The sequence below is a fragment of the Armigeres subalbatus genome, chromosome 1 (genome assembly GCF_024139115.2).
Source record: "Armigeres subalbatus isolate Guangzhou_Male chromosome 1, GZ_Asu_2, whole genome shotgun sequence".
NCBI classification, from domain to species: Eukaryota; Metazoa; Arthropoda; class Insecta; order Diptera; family Culicidae; genus Armigeres; species Armigeres subalbatus.
Window position 1 is genome coordinate 101,794,464 of NC_085139.1, and position 19,239 is coordinate 101,813,702.

At 42.1% G+C, this 19,239-nt stretch overlaps 1 long non-coding RNA gene across 1 annotated transcript in view; it reads right to left on the reverse strand.

Annotated features, from left to right (window-relative positions):
* The window catches only part of LOC134202458 (uncharacterized), a 224,428-nt gene that overhangs the window by 194,861 nt on the left and 10,328 nt on the right, over positions 1-19,239 (reverse strand). The window lies entirely within an intron of this gene.

Sequence of the window (19,239 nt, forward strand, 5' to 3'; positions counted from 1 at the left end):
GTAACAATACTCATTGTTAGGTTACCAGGTGATTTGCCTCGCTCAGTTGTCTCCCATCGGTGAGCGATGAAGATCTTTGAACTTTGAATCAACGAACGCCAAATTTCAACGATCTAGAAAACATCAGCGATTAGGCCGCAGTAGAGCATCAAGTTGGCATGAATTTAGTCGATTTTTACTCATGATCTGATTTTTTTCAATGCCTGTTTGTGTTACGCTTGCTCCACTAGAATAAAACCAAAACACATCAGGTGTTCTGCTTTATTCACTCTGCTTTCAAGTTGCTGGGATGGAGAAGAGAAAGTATCAATGCCTCCCATGCAGTGCATCAGAGTTCCATTCTCATAGCGGACTTAATTTTTCTAATGTCTGAAAAGATTTTTCTAACAGGGTGTGGTGACAAAACTCATTGTTAGGTTACCAAGTGATTTGCCTCGCTCAGTTGTCTCCCATTGATGAACGATGAAGATCTTTGAACATTGAATCAACGAACGCCAATTTTCAACGATCTAGAGAGCATCAGCGATTAGGCCGCAGAAGAGCATCAAGTTGGCGTGAATTTAGCCGATTTTTACTAATAATCTGATTTTTGTCAATGCCTGAACTAGCCTACCAAAAAGTTATTGGAATGCATAATAAAACAAAGGACGAATACTGAATGGTTTGAATGAGATGCCTGCAATAGTGGGAGTCATTGAGCATGGTACAAAACTGGACGTAACTGATGGTCTGGAAATTAAAGATTACTGCGAGACACTAGAAGATGCATATGAACTATATATCCACCGGCAGGAACCGGCGAAGCGGCAGGAACCCCAGGATTACAGTCTTTAGGGAGAAGCCGGAACCATCGGGACCCTATGATCGCAAATTTTGTCTATTTCATAAGTGTTTTTTTCGGGTTTTTTTTTTCTCTACCATATTTTATCCTAACAATCATTTTAATGTGGTAATTTTAACTCAAAATAACTAGCGAAGCCCTTAGTTGACTCGCAAGGCGGCTCATATGGTCCGGCCTTCCTCTTAATTTAAATTGCTTAGGGCCGATTTCTTCACCTCCGCTTAACTCTTAAGCGATGGTTGCCCATACGTTTTAACCCGGTTTAAGCTCTAAGCGGAGGTGAAGAAATCCACCTTTAATCTTTCTAATTCCTTTGCTCATTACTGTTGAACCTAAGATCATCTATCAGTTCCGTCCCGGTAGTTGCAGGTGTGAATATTACTGCGTTTGATCCGACTTTATCGACCCTATATGCAGCGCAAGTAATTATAATTGTAATTCCGCAATTACCGGTACAAAAGTTCTAAGCAATAAAATAAATAGTACTCGGCATTTCGGTAATCCAGAAATGCAATATGATCGATCTAACAATTCGACAGACTTTCTATGTGTCCACACAGACTATTGAAAGGTTATTCAAATACCATGTATTTGGATCTTGACATTGAATGTTGAATTAATCCTAAAATTAAATTGAGGGGGATCGCGATTCTTGCGAGAGTGTGTTTATAAATCCGTGATTTTCGCGACAATGTTTGATGGAACCGCAATTTTCGCGACTGGAGGGGTACATCCGCGAAAAATCCGCAAAATACGCGAAAAACGCGAAAATCGCGAAATCCACGACTGTTGTAACAGCCCTGCATTTGTTCGGATGCCGCTTGGCCGAATCACACGGTAAGCCGTATTCCATTGGCAATTGAACTGAACGTTTGTCAAAAACGATTGCTGGGTCAAAAATGCATTTACCAAAAATGTAATTTGGCCGAAAGCGACATACAGTCCAAAAGGGACATTCAGCCAAGCTCGTAATTTGGCCAACAAAGTTGTTTGCCCTAGTAGGCCTTTAGGCTGGAACTGCCGTTTAGCCGGAATGATCGTTTGATCGAATAAACCATGCAGCCGAAAATGCCGTTTGGAAGAAATGTTTGTTTTGCAGTAAGAGCCATTTGGCGCTAAAATGACCTTTCTGTAAAACACCCGACAGTTTTGGTCGGATGTCCATTTCGGCCAAATAGCTCTTTCTGCCAAACGAACATTTCGGTCATTTGAGCTATTCGGCCAACGGATTTTTTCAGCCAATGGAAATGTTTAAGCGAACGACATTTTCGACTATATGACGTTTTCAACGAAAAAACTTTATGCTAGATGGGCTTCGGCTAAACGGTTCGTTCGGCCAAATGAAATATTTGGCCAAACAACATTTGACTTTCGTCCAAATGGCCTTCTGCCAAACGACCCTTCTCCGTTCGAAAATTCTATTTCAACGAGAAATTCTTTCTATTTCAACGGGAAATCCTTCGGAATTTGCACTCTAAGTTCTTCTTAGTTTTCATTCAAGGAAATCACTGGTATTTTAACGAAAAATTCAGTGGAGTTGGGGATATCTATCGGGAAATTATGCGGAATTCTTTGGAATTGAATCAGCGTGGGAAATTAAAGATCAGCGGCGTCGCGCAAAATTGTCGACGACTAATTCAAATTCCGAGAAAATATACTACAAGGAGGGGGGAGGTTCTTCATTAGCCTAGCGCTAAGCTACGCGATTACAGCGTGATTTTTGCGTGACGTACTTTGTAGATCGTCAAATCAAAATCTACATATTCTAGGTATGCGTTTTGACGAAGGACTACGTCTGTCTTTTCTATATTGGGATACACTTTGCGATTGCGTAAATCGGAGACCGTCACGAAAATATGAAAGACTTTGAACGGCAATATCTCAGCCGTTTCTCGACGGTTTTCCAATATTTTTGGACTATTCGATCAAAGATGAGTCAACGCTTCTTTGTATTTATCTGAAAATTATGATTTTTAACTATTTATTATCAATATGGTGTTCGTCGACGTGGTTGCTGCCGATGATTCAACCTAAACGAACCAGATTTTTTTTCTATATTAACGTGCTTTTTTAACCAGATTAACCAATATTTCGGTTCGGTACGGGCGGATTGCGCCGAAATTTTGACACAAATCGTAGAACTTTCTGGGGAATCGTGCAAAGGTTAAGTTCACAGCACGAAGCTGTAAGACCCCGTTTTACCCTATTTATTTATTACCAGACTAAGGCCGGAGTGGCCTGTGCAATACATAAAAGTCTTCTCCATTCAGCTTGGTCCATGGCTGCACTTCGCCAGCCACGCAGTCTGCGGAGGGTCCGCAAATCGTCCTCCACCTGATCGATCCACCTTGCCCGCTGTGCACCTCGCCTTCTTGTTCCCGTCGGATCGTTGTCGAGAACCATTTTCACCGGATTACTGTCCGACATTCTGGCTACGTGCCCGACCCATTACAGTCTTCCGCGCGGTGTGAACGATGGATGGTTCTCCCAATAGCTGATGAAACTCCACGGTTCATTCGCCTCCTCCACGTAACGTCCGCCATCTGCACCCCACAATAGATGGTACGCAGCACTTTCCTTTCGAAAACTCTAAGTGCGCGTTGGTCCTCCACGTGCGTCTTTCAGGTCTCGTGTCCGTAGAAAACTACCGGTCTAATAAGCGTTTTTTAGATTGTCAGTTTGGTACGGCGGCGAACTTCTATTCTATCGGAGCGTTTTGTGGAGTCTAAAGTACGTACAATTTCCTGCCATGATGCGTCTCCGAATTTCTCTGCTGGTATCGTTAACGGCGGTCACCAGTGAGCCCAAGTACACGAATTCTTCAACCACCTCGATTTCGTCACCACCGATAGAAACTCGTGGTGGGTGGCTTACATTGACCTCTCTTGAGCCTCTTCCTATCATGTACTTCGTCTTCGACGTGTTGATGACTAGTCCGATCCGCTTAGCTTCCCTCTTCAGTCTGATGTAGGCTTCCTCCATCCTTTAAAAGTTACGTGCCATGATGCCGTCGTCGTCTATCAATGTCGTCGGCGAAACCAAATAAATGGACGGACTTCGTGAGAATCGTACCACTCGTGTCAATCCCTGCCCTTCGTATTACGTCCTCCAAAGCGATGTTGAATTGCAGACACGAAAGACCATCACCTTGCCGTAACCCTCTGCGCGTTTCGAAGGGACTCGAGAATGCTCCTGGAACTCGAACTACGCACATCACCCGATCCATCGTCGCCTTGATCAACCATATCAGTTTATCCGGAAATCCGTTTTCGTGCCGTTTTACCCTAATGCCCCTTATTTGCACGATTCCCTACAATTTGTGTCAAAATTTCAGCGCAATACGCCAGTACCTAACCGAGATATTGAATTTCATTAATTTTATTTATTCGCAATATGGACAAATTTTTCCATTCGAACAAATTTATTGCATCATGTCCCTCCTACGCTGGCTTGTGATTCTGCTACCTACCGACGACAGCCAAATCGATGAAGAAGCCACCTTAGTGGAAAATTTGTACAGCAACCACCCAGCGGCGACCGATAGACGCCTATCGATTATGTTTTGTACTATGAAGAAACTTCGTCTTGGTTACATTTCTTCTGTTACTCTTCTCGCATTTCGAATCACTAACAGCTGATAACAAAATTCAAAATCTTGCCAGAAAATTTCACAGGATGCTTAGAACTTGTCCGTTTCTCCGTTGCTTCGGGAGAGTGGCCGCTCTTTGCAGAATCCCAATCAAAATGGCTCGCACGCTGGTTGCTCGTTTGCTTTTTGCGGGATACTAGCCCAGAAGGTCATTCATCAGCAGTGCACATCACCCATACCCAGGGCTGGTAGCGACCAATGCCGCTCAAAATAGTGACTTTAGTGACCAAATTGTGACTTTTAGTTTCAGTTGCAGGTTTGATGAGACGAATTCAAGCGTTTTTGGGTCGAAGGAGAATCTTTTTTCGTAATTTGAGGCTTCACTCACCACAATCTCATAACGAACTCAGAAGAGAAACGTAAATCGTGCAAGCTAACTTTTATCTACTCAGTTACTAAGTAAAATTGTATTGGCCGCTCTTTTTTTATCCCACGGAAACTAGGGGAACTGTTCCGTTTTCAATCTCACTGTACATATATTCATCTCATCGCGAAACAAAGAAATACGGCACCAATTTCGTCGTTTCTTTCTGCTAACATGCATGCTCACTGCTGAAAAAATCACAAAAATAATAAACAAATCAAATACCTTTTCATTGCTTTGTTTTTCGTAGGACCAATATCGGAGCTATGAGATGAAGTCCAGGAGCAGTAACCCTAAATATCAGTCAGTCAGTCAAAAGCAGGATTACTCAAAATTATTAGTAGTCCTGCTAGCAAATCAAATGTTTGTGCCACTGGAAGTGAACGAAACAAGGTTATCACTTATAAGACCTGTGTTTCTTTCCCGAAAAATGATTTCTCGGCAAAAATGCGTGAAGGAATATTCTCTTCTCGTGAGAATGAGTGAAAATTACAATCATTGGATTAGCTGAACACCTACTTAAGAAAGATGCAGATTTGTCATATGTGCCATGGATTTTTTTGGAATTGTTGGTGCAAAATAAACAACAGTACGGATCGTTTTGGTACTAAACGAAACAACGAGCCTGGGATTAAACGCTCGACCTCCTGCTTATAATGCAGGACCATCGGGCTCGACTTATTCAAAAGTTATCAAAAGCTGACAAATCTAACAACATCTAAAAAAAAATCACAATTTTTCATATTTGAATCTTTTACATTTATGCCATTTAAAATGTGTAAATTATCATCATAATATATTTTGGAAAATTCTAAAATATTGATCGAAGTTGATGTTGGGAGAAAAAACGGCTTTTTCTCATGTTCTTGCAGCAAAACTACTATGGGGATTCCTTACATATTTAATGTACCTCCCCTCAATTCGATTGCAGTACAATCATAGATGCAAATATCATTATTTAGATTTAAAAATAATTATTTTTATTCTACTAAAATATCACGAGCCGCTGTCAAAAGTCGAATTTGAAAATATTCGGAGGGTATTGTTCCTTCTCCAAGAACTTGCTTTCATGAAAGTAGAAAAGTGCTCCCTGAACTTGTAAATATTTTTCCTCCAAAAAACGCTGATTCTTCGACTTGCTGTGCATATTCATGAATGATTTTTGCTATGGAATTCGACAGAGCATGCAATCTTCAAAATTGGGGAGTCTTAATCCCCTTTAAATGATATCTACTCAATAAATATTTTTTTCGAGCGAACCCTTCATTACATCTATATCTACAAAAAAATTATCCGCTTCAGCACAATTTATATTTTCTTGAATTTTCTCGCCAATCTTCAGGAGGGACAAAACACAGTAAATAATAGTGTAAATAAGATTGTTGTCAATCCAAAAAATAACTCGCCACATAACGATCATTTGTCTAAAGGATTTATTAGAAAAATACGCTAGTCTCCCAAGGGGTTAAGTCTCCCAAGGGTGACCAAGGTGACCCAAGGGTCTCTCAAGGAATCAAGTCTCCCCACCTTCCCTTTCTGTAGAAAGTCTGATAGTTAAAAACATCCAAAATATTCAGGTCTCCTGCTTGCATGACCATATACCAATTTATGAATTCTGACGTAAAACACCTTCAATTAGCTACTGGTGAAATGCCAATAAGAGCAGCGAGTAAAATGGCTGGCGAAGTTTCAAAGCAATCAGAGTTTTCCCAAGATCCGTAATGTCATTTCCGCCATGAACAAAGCATCATCCGACGGATACATAAAGCTTCATTAATGAATCTTAGTCAATAGTTTCAAAATAGTTGAAAATAGTGACTTTTTGCGAGAAAAAGTGACTTTAGTGACTTGAGGTCGAAAAAAGAGACTTTTTAGTGACTTGCCCGAAAAAAGTGACCAAGTCACTAAAAAGTGACCTGCTACCAGGCCTGCCCATACCAGATCACAGAGAGCGGAGCCAATGGGCTTTTTTTTCCTTGTTGGGCACATTTTCCACTGCGACCAGTTGGTTGCTCATGGGCTTACTTTATTGAGTACAAGAAAGCTGCTTTTTTGGCGCGTGCGAGTCATTTCGATCATCCATTTCGTATAGCTATGTAGTCCTACGCCACCTTTGGGTACAACCCGATTGGGCTGCACCTTTGAGTTTTGTAAAATATATTTTAGTTACAAGATAAAGATAGTTGCTGTCCAGAACATTTATTGCTGGCGAAGATAGGGCGCTAAATCGGACAGCAGAACAAAAGGGAACCGAAGCGACAATATTTATCTTGTAACTAAAATATCCTTTTTTTTGGGCACCGAATCCGCATATTTGAATTAGTTCGATAGGTAGCTAAAGATTAAGATTTTTTTCCGAGATCTTCACACGATTTTGCGGTAGTAAGATCTCATCGTACCACAAAGGTAAGACCGATATCCGTTGAACTGCCACCATACGTCGTCGTCGCTGGCTGGTATCTGATGGATCATCAATAGCTGTCGGGTGGGACAATGTTCCGAAGTTTTATTAGTGCCACCACGACAAATACCCACCATTAAATCCATTCAAATGAACGAACACCGGCGATATGGTGCCAAGACGTGTTCCGAACAGGAATCGTGCTAATTTACTACCCAAACAAACTGTCTGCCCGTTGACGCTGCAGGTTTGCTGGTGGTGATGGTGACAAAGTAACCGAAACAGTAGCAGTGAGAATGAATGGGCGCCTAGCGAGTCTATTGTGACCTGACCGGTGGACATAATTTTCCGCGCAACGATTGTTTCTGAACGTAGAAAAAAAACGACTTCCAAATCTAAAATCTGCATTTATGAAGTGGTGATCAGCTACATAGAAAACATCAAATATGACAACCGAATAAACATGGCGTAACATCAGACACCAAAGCTGTACCAAAGTCGCTTGCTGTCAAAATTTCATTGAATATTCTTCTGCTATTTAAGATTCCAGTGAAGATGATAATGATAAATGCAACTTTTCCAATTGAATCTTTGAAGAAAATTAAGAATTCTTTCACGAAACATATCTATAAGTAACGATCTACAATCAATATTGAACGAACCTATAACTTTGTCTAGGAAGTTATTGTCTAAAATCAATAATCTGAGTCGTGAGAGCGAATTTATTGCAATTTTGTAAATGACATTTTAGTATAATTGTGCTTCCATGTATTAAATTCTAGATTTAATGTGGATAAATGTGTGGAGTCAGTCAACCGTGAAACAAGCAACAACGTAAATTTAATTTCTTTATAAAAATTCGTATCAACCAGCAAAAAAAAAATGATATTTTTGATTACAACCTCTTAATTGTAGACTTAATTTTCGCTGAGAATTATATTCAGAAATCATTGTCTGTATAACCCAACATTATGGCTTAAGCATTTTATGGTTTGTTTTTTTTCGGGTAGATTCAGTACTCATCGTGAGCATGTAGAATCATTAATCCTTGTCATAAAAAACTTAAAACGAAAACAGCACCAAACCACTTTATGCGATTTGTACACGGGGGTCGGTCATTACAGTACGTGTTGCACAGTCTGTCGCTTCAATCCGACCGACTATGGTTTTCCTTTACACCTCGTTGAGGTTGTGTACGCGGGATACGGACGGGGCATCCCACCGCGCGCGCAGCCTAATTTTATCCAATTGTCATCATAAACGATGACATCTACGAGCGCATAATACAATGGGTGGGTAATTTTAGAACACACGGAAGGTCGAGCGAGGTGGATGTCATTCCTGCTGCTCGGCGCTGTTTCGATTTGTTTCAGTTTTATTCGTTTTTAATTTTGGCGAGTGCAGAACGGCGGGAGATCGATTGAAATGATATCATTTTGATGTGATCGCGAGTAGCTGAAAATAATTAACGCTGCAGAGAAGTCGCCTTCTTTGTACAACTGATTCAGTCTAGGCTGAGCAGAATTGGTTCCAATAATAGGCTTGTAGTCCCCCCTACATAAGGCCTAAGCGTTTTTATCAATTATTCTATTATGCAACTAACTAGTAAAAAGAGAATACGTTTTTGTTATCTCGCAACGTTTTACATTCGCTTGGATACAATATCATCGGTTTCATATTGAATAACGTTTCATGCTAATTAAACTCACACACCGCTGATTGTTTAAATCAACATACCTCCGTCACCGTGCCTCCTCTTCGTCTAATTCAAAATTCATCATCTGTTTTTTCAATGTTCGTCATTCGTCGGATTTTGTTGAATCAAATCAAATCCAACTGCTGCAGCTGTGCTGAGAGCTTGCCGATCGTTGCTGAATTTACTCTCCTGTTCCCGCACTTACAGTCTGGAAGTGCCGGAATCGAAAACCACGCACGACCCAGCCAAGCGTGGTGTGCTTCCTCGTCATTTTTTCCCATCGTGCACACCGTCGTGTCGGTTTGTTTAAAACCTTCCGATAATAATCTGCTGAACTTGTCAAAATAATAATACGCGAATAACGAGTCGAGCACTCGGATACGTATTTTGTAGTTGGGCTCGCAACCAACCCGGCGAGGGAGCACATTAGGTGCACCATCATTATTGCCAACTGGAGCATTGCACTCATTGCGTTGAACTTGTTCCCGTACTTGTTCGGTAAATATTACGTCAAAAATTTTCCCGAGTTCCACCACTTGTTCTGCTTCTGGCTGGGGTACCATGTTGCAGGAAGCGCCAAATGCCGAAACATCACGGCTGCGATCGGCGACGACGACGACAACGACGACTACTAGAAAGGCCACGTTGTTACGGTTTTGCGTAGGAAAAACGTTCATTGTTTGGATTATGGAGTGCGGCGGGAAGGCAGCACACGATTTTGGCTGCACAGCAATGTCCGACAGCGCAACGGATCGGTACAATTCGACGGTAAAACCCAACCACAACAGTACTGTACAGTGTATCAATTCTGTGTAATGCATATGAACATGTATTCCCGTAATTTATAGAATCATGTTCAGTATTTTTCTATTTGTACTTCGAATGTGAAATGAATGAATGTTATCTTAATGTTATACCCTTACACGGAAAAACAAGTTGTTCTCTGAAAGATGATCAATAAAATCAAGTGCACAAAATAACGAATATGATCTGATCTGAAATATGATCTGAAATACCGAAAGTGATAAGTGAAAAGCAAATTTGTAACAGCATTGTGGAATGTTTCCTGATAGAATTGCGAGTGGATTTCTCACAGAATCTTGTACGGATTTATTACGGAAACGCGATTTTTGATGTTTTTTTACCAAAATCTTGGGAGGATTACCGATATCTGGATTCCTTCAGAATTCTCTCGAGATCAGGAATCTGTCAAGAAACTCGTCAGGATTTTATCGAGAGCTCCGTCAGGAATCCCGTCAAATCGAGAATCCCATCAGGATTCTGACGAGAATCCCATCAGAACGAGAATTCTTTCAGGATTTTAATGAGAATCCCTTCCAGGTTCTGTCGAGAATCCCTTCAAAACTCTGTCTAGGATCCCTTTAGGATTCTGTCGAGAATCCCTTCAGGATTTTGATTAAAACCCCTTTAAGAATCTGACGAGAATCCCTTCAGGATTCTGACGAGAATCCCTTCAGGATTCTGACGAGAATCCCTTCAGAATTCTGATGAGAATCTCTTGAGAATTCTTCAGGATTCTGACGAAAATCGCTTCAGGATTCTGACAAGAATCGCTTCAGGATTATGATGAGAATCCTTTCAGGATTCTGACGAAAATCACTTCAGGATTATGATGAGAATCCCTTCAGGATCCTGACGAATATCCCTTCAGGATTCTAACAAAACTCGCTTCAGGATTCTGACGAGAATCGCTTCAGGATTCTGACGAGAATCCCTTCAGGAATCTGACGAGAATCCCTTCAGGATTCTGACGCGAATCCCTTCACGATTCTGACGCGAATCCCTTCAGGATTCTGACAAGAATCCCTTCAGGATTCTGACGAGAATCGCTTCAGGATTCTGACAAGATTCGCTTCAGGATTCTGACGAGAATCCCTTCAGGATTCTGATGAGAATCCCTTCAGGATTCTGACGAGAATCTCTTCAGGATTCTGACGAGAATCCCTTCAGGATTCAGATGAGAATCATTTCAGGATTCTGACTAAAATCCCTTCAGGGTTCTGATGAGAATCCCTTCAGAATTCTGAAGAGAATCCCTTCTGGATTCTGATGAGAATCTCTTCAGGATTCTGATGAGAATTTCTTCAGGATTCTGATGAGAATCCCTTCAGGATTCTGATGAGAATCCCTTCAGGATTCTGATGAGAATCCCTTCAGGATTCTGATGAGAATCCCTTCAGGATTCTGATGAGAATCCCTTCAGGATTCTGATGAGAATCTCTTCAGGATTCTGTCGAGAATTCCTTCACGATTCTGGCGAAAATCGATTCAGGATTATGATGAGAATCCCTTCAGGCTTCTGACGAAAATCGCTTCAGGATTATGATGAAAATCTCTTCAGGCTTCTGACGAAAATCGCTTCAGGATTATGATGAGAATCCCTTCAGGATTCTGACGAGAATCCCTTCAGGATTCTGACGAGAATCCCTTCAGGATTCTGACGAGAATCCCTTCAGGATTCTGACGAGAATCCCTTCAGGATTCTGACGAGAATCCCTTCATGATTCTGACGAGAATCCCTTCAGGATTCTGACGAGAATCCCTTCAGGATTCTGACGAGAATCCCTTCAGGATTCTGACGAGAATCCCTTCAGGATTCTGACGAGAATCCCTTCAGGATTCTGACGAGAATCCTTCAGGATTCTGACGAGAATCCTTCCAGGATTCTGACGAGAATCCTTCAGGATTATGATGAGAATCCCTTCAGGATTCTGACGAGAATCCCTTCATGATTCTGACGAGAATCCCTTCAGGATTCTGACGAGAATCCCTTCAGGATTCTGACGAGAATCCCTTCAGGATTCTGACGAGAATCCCTTCAGGATTCTGACGAGAATCCCTTCAGGATTCTGATGAGAATCATTTCAGGATTCTGACGTGATCCCTTCAGGGTTCTGATGAGAATCCCTTCAAGATTCTGATAAGAATCTCTTCAGAATTTTGATGAGAATCCCTTCAGAATTCTGATTAGAATCCTTTCAGGATTCTGATGAGAATTCCTTCAGAATTCTAAAGAGAATCCCTTCAGGATTATGATGAGAATCCCTTCACGATTCTGACGAAAATCGCTTCAGGATTATGATGAGAATCTCTTCAGGCTTCTGACGAAAATCGCTTCAGGATTATGATGAGAATCGCTTCAGGATTCTGACGCGAATCGCTTCAGGATTCTGACAAGAATCGCTTCAGGATTCTGACGAAAATCGCTTCAGGATTCTGATGAGAATCGCTTCAGGATTCTGATGAGAATCTCTTCAGGATTCTGACGAGAATCCCTTCAGGATTCTGACGAGAATCCCTTCAGGGTTCTGACGAGAATCCCTTCAGGATTCTGACGAGAATCACTTCAGGATTCTGAAAAGAATCGCTTCAGGATTCTGACGAGAATCCCTTCAGGATTCTGACGAGAATCCCTTCAGGATTCTGACGAGAATCCCTTCAGGATTCTGACGAGAATCCCTCCAGGATTCTGACGAGAATCCCTCCAGGATTCTGACGAGAATCCCTTCAGGATTCTGACGAGAATCTCTTCAGGATTCTGACGAGAATCCCTTCAGGGTTCTGATGAAAATCCCTTCATGATTCTGATGAGAATCCCTTCAGAATTTTAATGAGAATCCCTTCAGAATTGGGATTAGAATCCCTATAGGATTCTGATGAGAATCCCTTCAGAATTCTAAAGAGAATCCCTTCAGGATTCTGATGAGAATCTCTTCAGGATTCTGATGAGAATCTCTTCAGGATTCTGATGAGAATCTCTTCAGGATTCTGATGAGAATCCCTTCAGGATTCTGATGAGAATCCCTTCAGGATTCTGGTGAGAATCCCTTCAGGATTCTGATAAGAATCTCTTCAGGATTCTGTCGAGAATCCCTTCAGGATTATGATGAGAATCCCTTCACGATTCTGACGAAAATCGATTCAGGATTATGATGAGAATCCCTTCAGGCTTCTGACGAAAATCGCTTCAGGATTATGATGAGAATCTCTTCAGGCTTCTGACGAAAATCGCTTCAGGATTATGATGAGAATCCCTTCAGGATTCTGACGAGAATCCCTTCAGGATTCTGACGAGAATCCCTTCAGGATTCTGACGAGAATCCCTCCAGGATTCTGACGAGAATCCCTTCAGGATTCTGACGAGAATCCCTTCAGGATTCTGACGAGAATCCCTTCAGGATTCTGATGAGAATCATTTCAGGATTTTTACGAGAATCTCTTCAGGGTTCTGATGAGAATCCCTTCAGGATTCTGATGAGAATCCCTTCAGAATTTTGATGAGAATCCCTTCAGAATTGGGATTAGAATCCCTTCAGGATTCTGATGAGAATTTCTTCAGGATTCTGATGAGAATCCCTTCAGGATTCTGATGAGAACCCCTTCAGGATTCTGATGAGAATCTCTTCAGGATTCTGATGAGAATCTCTTCAGGATTCTGATGAGAATTTCTTCAGGATTCTGATGAGAATCCCTTCAGGATTCTGATGAGAACCCCTTCAGGATTCTGATGAGAATCTCTTCAGGATTCTGTCGAGAATCCCTTCAGGATTACGATGAGAATCCCTGACGAAAATCGCTTCAGGATTATGATGAGAATCTCTTCAGGCTTCTGACGAAAATCGCTTCAGGATTATGATGAGAATCGCTTCAGGATTCTGACGAGAATCGCTTCAGGATTCTGACAAGAATCGCTTCAGGATTCTGACGAGAATCGCTTCAGGATTCTGATGAGAATCTCTTCAGGATTCTGACGAGAATCCCTTCAGGATTCTGACGAGAATCCCTTCAGGATTCTGACGAGAATCCCTTCAGGGTTCTGACGAGAATACCTTCATGATTCTGACGAGAATCCCTTCAGGATTCTGATAAGAATCCCTTCAGGATTCCGTCGAGAATCCCTTCAGGGTTCTGATGAGAATCCCTTCAGGATTCTGATGAGAATCCCTTCAGGATTCTGACGAGAATCCCTTCATGATTCTGACGAGAATCCCTTCAGGATTCTGATAAGAATCCCTTCAGGATTCCGTCGAGAATCCCTTCAGGGTTCTGATGAGAATCCCTTCAGAATTCTGATGAGAATCTCTTGAGAATTCTTCAGGATTCAGACGAAAATCGCTTCAGGATTCTGACAAGAATCGCTTCAGGATTATGATGAGAATCCCTTCAGGATTCTGACGAAAATCGCTTCAGGATTATGATTATGACGAATATCGCTTCAGGATTCTAACAAGAATCGCTTCAGGATTCTGACGAGAATCGCTTCAGGATTCTGACGAGAATCCCTTCAGGATTCTGATGAGAATCATTTCAGGATTCTGATGAGAATCCCTTCAGGATTCTGATGAGAATCCCTTCAGGATTCTGACGCGAATCCCTTCAGGATTCTGACGAGAATCCCTTCAGGATTCTGACGAGAATCACTTCAGGATTCTGACAAGAATCGCTTCAGGATTCTGACGAGAATCCCTTCAGGATTCTGACGAGAATCCCTTCAGGATTCTGACGAGAATCCCTTCAGGATTCTGACGAGAATCCCTTCAGGATTCTGACGAGAATCCCTTCAGGATTCTGACGAGAATCCCTTCAGGATTCTGACGAGAATCCCTCCAGGATTCTGACGAGAATCCCTCCAGGATTCTGACGAGAATCCCTCCAGGATTCTGACGAGAATCCCTCCAGGATTCTGACGAGAATCCCTCCAGGATTCTGACGAGAATCCCTTCAGGGTTCTGATGAAAATCCCTTCATGATTCTGATGAGAATCCCTTCAGAATTTTAATGAGAATCCCTTCAGAATTAAAATTAGAATCCCTCCAGGATTCTGATGAGAATCCCTCCAGAATTCTAAAGAGAATCCCTTCAGGATTCTGATGAGAATCTCTTTAGGATTCTGATGAGAATCCCTTCAGGATTCTGATGGGAATCTCTTCAGGATTTTGATGAGAATCCCTTCAGGATTCGCTTCAGGATTATGATGAGAATCCCTTCAGGCTTCGAAAATCGCTTCAGGATTAAGATGAGAATCCCTTCAGGCTTCTGACGAAAATCGCTTCAGGATTCTGACGAGAATCCCTTCAGGATTCTGACGAGAATCTCATCAGGATTCTGACGAGAATCCCTTCAGGATTCTGACGAGAAACCCTTCAGGATTCTGACGAGAATCGGTTCAGGATTCTGACGAGAAGCCCTTCAGGATTCTGACGAGAATGCCTTCAAGATTCTGACGAGAATCCCTTCAGGATTCTGACGAGAATCCCTTCAGGATTCTGACGAGAATCCCTTCAGGATTCTGACGAGAATCCCTTCAGGATTCTGACGAGAATCCCTTCAGGATTCTGATGAGAATCATTTCAGGATTCTGACGAGAGTCCCTTCAGGGTTCTGATGAGTATCCCTTCAGGATTCTGATGAGAATCCCTTCAGAATTGGGATTAGAATCCCTTCAGGATTCTGATGAGAATTCCTTCAGGATTCTGATGAGAATTCCTTCAGGATTCTGATGAGAATTCCTTCAGGATTCTGACGAGAATCCCTTCAGGATTCTGACGAGAATCCCTTCAGGATTCTGACGAGAATCCCTTCAGGATTCTGACGAGAATCCCTTCAGGATTCTGACGAGAATCCCTTCAGGATTCTGACGAGAATCCCTTCAGGATTCTGACGATAATCCGACGACGATGATTCTGACAAGAATCCTTTCAGGATTGTGACAAGAATTCTTTCAGGATTGTGACAAGAATCCTTTCAGGATTCTGACGAGAATCGCTTCAGGATTCTGACGAGAAACTCTCAGGACTCTGACGAGAATCCCTTCAGGATTCTGACGAGAATCCATTCAGAATTCTGAAGAGAATCCCTTCAGGATTCTGACGAGAATCTCTTCAGGATTCTGACGAGAATCCCTTCAGGATTCTGACGAGAATCCCTTCAGGATTCTGACGAGAATCTCTTCAGGATTCTGACGAGAATTCCTTCAGGATTCTGACGAGAATCCCTTCAGGATTCTGACGAGAATCCCTTCAGGATTCTGACGAGAATCCCTTCAGGATTCTGACGAGAATCCCTTCAGGATTCTGACGAGAATCCCTTCAGGATTCTGACGAGAATCCCTTTAGAATTCTGATGAGAATCCCTTCAGGGTTCTGTCGAGAATCCCTTCAGGGTTCTGATGAGAATCCCTTCAGAATTCTGATGAGAATTCCTTCAGGATTCTGATGAGAATCCCTTCAGGATTCTGTCGAGAATCCCTTCAGGATTATGATGAGAATCCCTTCAGGATTATGATGAGAATCCCTTCAGGATTCTGACAAAAATCGCTTCAGGATTCTGACAAGAATCGCTTCAAGATTATGATGAGAATCCATTCAGGATTTTGACGAAAATTGCTTCAGGATTATGATGAGAATACCTTTAGGATTCTGACGAATATCGCTTCAGGATTCTGACAAGAATCCCTCTAGGATTCTGACGAGAATCCCTTCAGGATTCTGACGAGAATCCCTTCAGGATTCTGTCGAGATCGCTTCAGGATTCTGACGGGAATCCCTTCAGGATTATGTCAAGAATTCCTTCAGGATTAGAATCCCTTCAGGATTTCTTCAAGAATCCCTTCAGGATTTCTTCAAGAATCCCTTCAGGATTTCTTCAAGAATCCCTTCAGGATTTCTTCAAGAATCCCATCAGGATTTCGTCAAGAATACCTTCAGGGTTCCGTCAAGAATCGCTTCAGGATTCCGTCAAGAATCCCATCAGGATGCCGTCAAGAATCCCTTAAGAATTCCGTCAAGAATCCCTTCAGGATTCCGTCAAGAATAATTTCAGGATTCCGTCAAGAATCCTTTTAGGATTCCGTCAAGAATCCTTTTAGGATTCCGTCAAGAATTTTTTCAGGATTCCGTCAAGAATCCTTTTAGGATTCCGTCAAGAATCCTTTCAGGATTCCGTCAATAATCCTTTCAGGATTCCGTCAAGAATCCTTTCAGGATTCCGTCAAGAATCTTTTCAGGATTCCGGCAAGAATCCATTCAGGATTCCGGCAAGAATCCTTTCAGGATTCCGGCAAGAATCCTTTCAGGATTCCGGCAAGAATCCTTTCAGGATTCCGGCAAGAATCCTTTCAGGATTCCGGCAAGAATCCATTCAGGATTCCGGCAAGAATCCTTTCAGGATTCCGTCAAGAATCCTTTCAGGATTCCGGCAAGAATTCTTTCAGGATTCCGTCAAGAATCCTTTCAGGATTCCGTCAAGAATCCTTTCAGGATTCCGTCAAGAATCCTTTCAGGATTCCGTCAAGAATCCTTTCAGAATTCCGTCAAGAATCCTTTCAGGATTCCGTCAAGAATCCTTTCAGGATTCCGTCAAGAATCCTTTCAGGATTCCGTCAAGAATCCTTTCAGGATTCCGTCAAGAATCCCATCAGGATGCCGTCAAGAATCCCTTCAAGATTTCACCAAGAAACCCTTAAGAATTCCGTCAAGAATCCTTTCAGGATTCCGTCAAGAATCCTTTCAGGATTCCGTCAAGAATCCTTTCAGGATTCCGTCAAGAATCCTTTCAGGATTCCGTCAAGAATCCTTTCAGGATTCCGTCAAGAATCCTTTCAGGATTCCGTCAAGAATCCTTTCAGGATTCCGTCAAGAATCCTTTCAGGATTCCGTCAAGAATCCTTTCAGGATTCCGTCAAGAATCCTTTCAGGATTCCGTCAAGAATCCTTTCAGGATTCCGTCAAGAATCCTTTCAGGATTCCGTCAAGAATCCTTTCAGGATTCCGTCAAGAATCTTTTCAGGATTCCGTCAAGAATCCTTTTAGGATTCCGTCAAGAATCCTTTCAGGATTCCGTCAAGAATCCTTTCAGGATTCCGTCAAGAATCCTTTCAGGATTCCGTCAAGAATTATTTCAGGATTCCATCAAGAATCCTTTTAGGATTCCGTCAAGAATCCAATCAGAAGAATCCCTTCAGGATATCGGCTTATTCTTCAAAAACGAGTCTACTGAGATTCTCTCTAGGAATCTTTGAAGTTCTAGAAGCTTGTTGAGAATCTCTTCAGAGCGCTACTCAAAATTCCTTCTGAATTATGTTGAGGGTTGATTCAGAAAAGAAACTGAAATTTTAATGAAGTGCGATCGTCATATCGCTTTCATAACTCGCCACGACAACAACAATCCATTTCATAGCCCTCACTTTATCCACCTAGCGCTCGAATTCGAACTGACAGTAGAATTTATCTTTCGCACAAAAGTGATTTTCAATCATCGTGGGTCGACCGAAAAAGTCTGCCAACAATTTGTACAAACACATTCCTCAAAAATATTTCTTGTGAATTGAATCACCACAACCACCACAACCGACAGGAACGGCGTTATGATGACGACAGCTCAACGAAGTCAATTGAATACGATTTTATCACATTCAATTAATTAATGTGACGATCAACATGTCCGCTCGCGTCAACGACGACGATCTCCACCACGTCTCATTCTCGGTCACGTGACGGGACGGGAGACGATCAAATGGATGGCGAAGTGTTCCACGAAGATTTCAACGACTAGATTTGGAATCAAATCTGATCGCCAACGGCGATGAAGATCATTGGACGACGTCGATGGGAAATGGTTATTGTCGGGGAGGCTAAATTTAGGAAACCGTGGAAACGTGGCAAATGACGAAGTCACCGTCGTCGACGATGCTGATCCAAACAATTAATAAATGTTTGCATCCACCCACACGCTCTGGGAAAAATTTTCCGAAAACTGTCGGCCGGCGTTGAACAGGAAAAATGCATTCAACGTGAGGAAAATTCACCGCCATCCAAATGGGAAAATAAGTCCGCCGGTTGTCGTTTTGTTTTTGTCTCCATTTTCTCGCTACAGTACACATGTCGTCCGTCACCGTGGGGAAAAGTGCACTTTCGTTTGGAAATCTTGCCGGTCGAGTGTTATTCTTAGACTGCCCCCGCAGATTCGGGCCCGCTTGGGAAGCCAAGTGCAATCGAGCGCGGGAAGACGGTTGTTCGCTCGATTTGTCACGGAAAATACGTTAGTGGATTTGGACCCGGCTGGACCGATTGAAACGGGCCACAAACCGGGTGCGAAAAACCCAAACAAACTTGGCTCAAAATCAAGTAATTCAGTCATTCGTGGACTGGCCATTGAGCTAATTTATACAAAGTCGCTTTTGAACGAAATTCATGTTCAATCAAGTGAAGAGTTGATTTAAAACATAAATTTGCGTCGATCAATCAACGAAATTAAAAGACACATGACG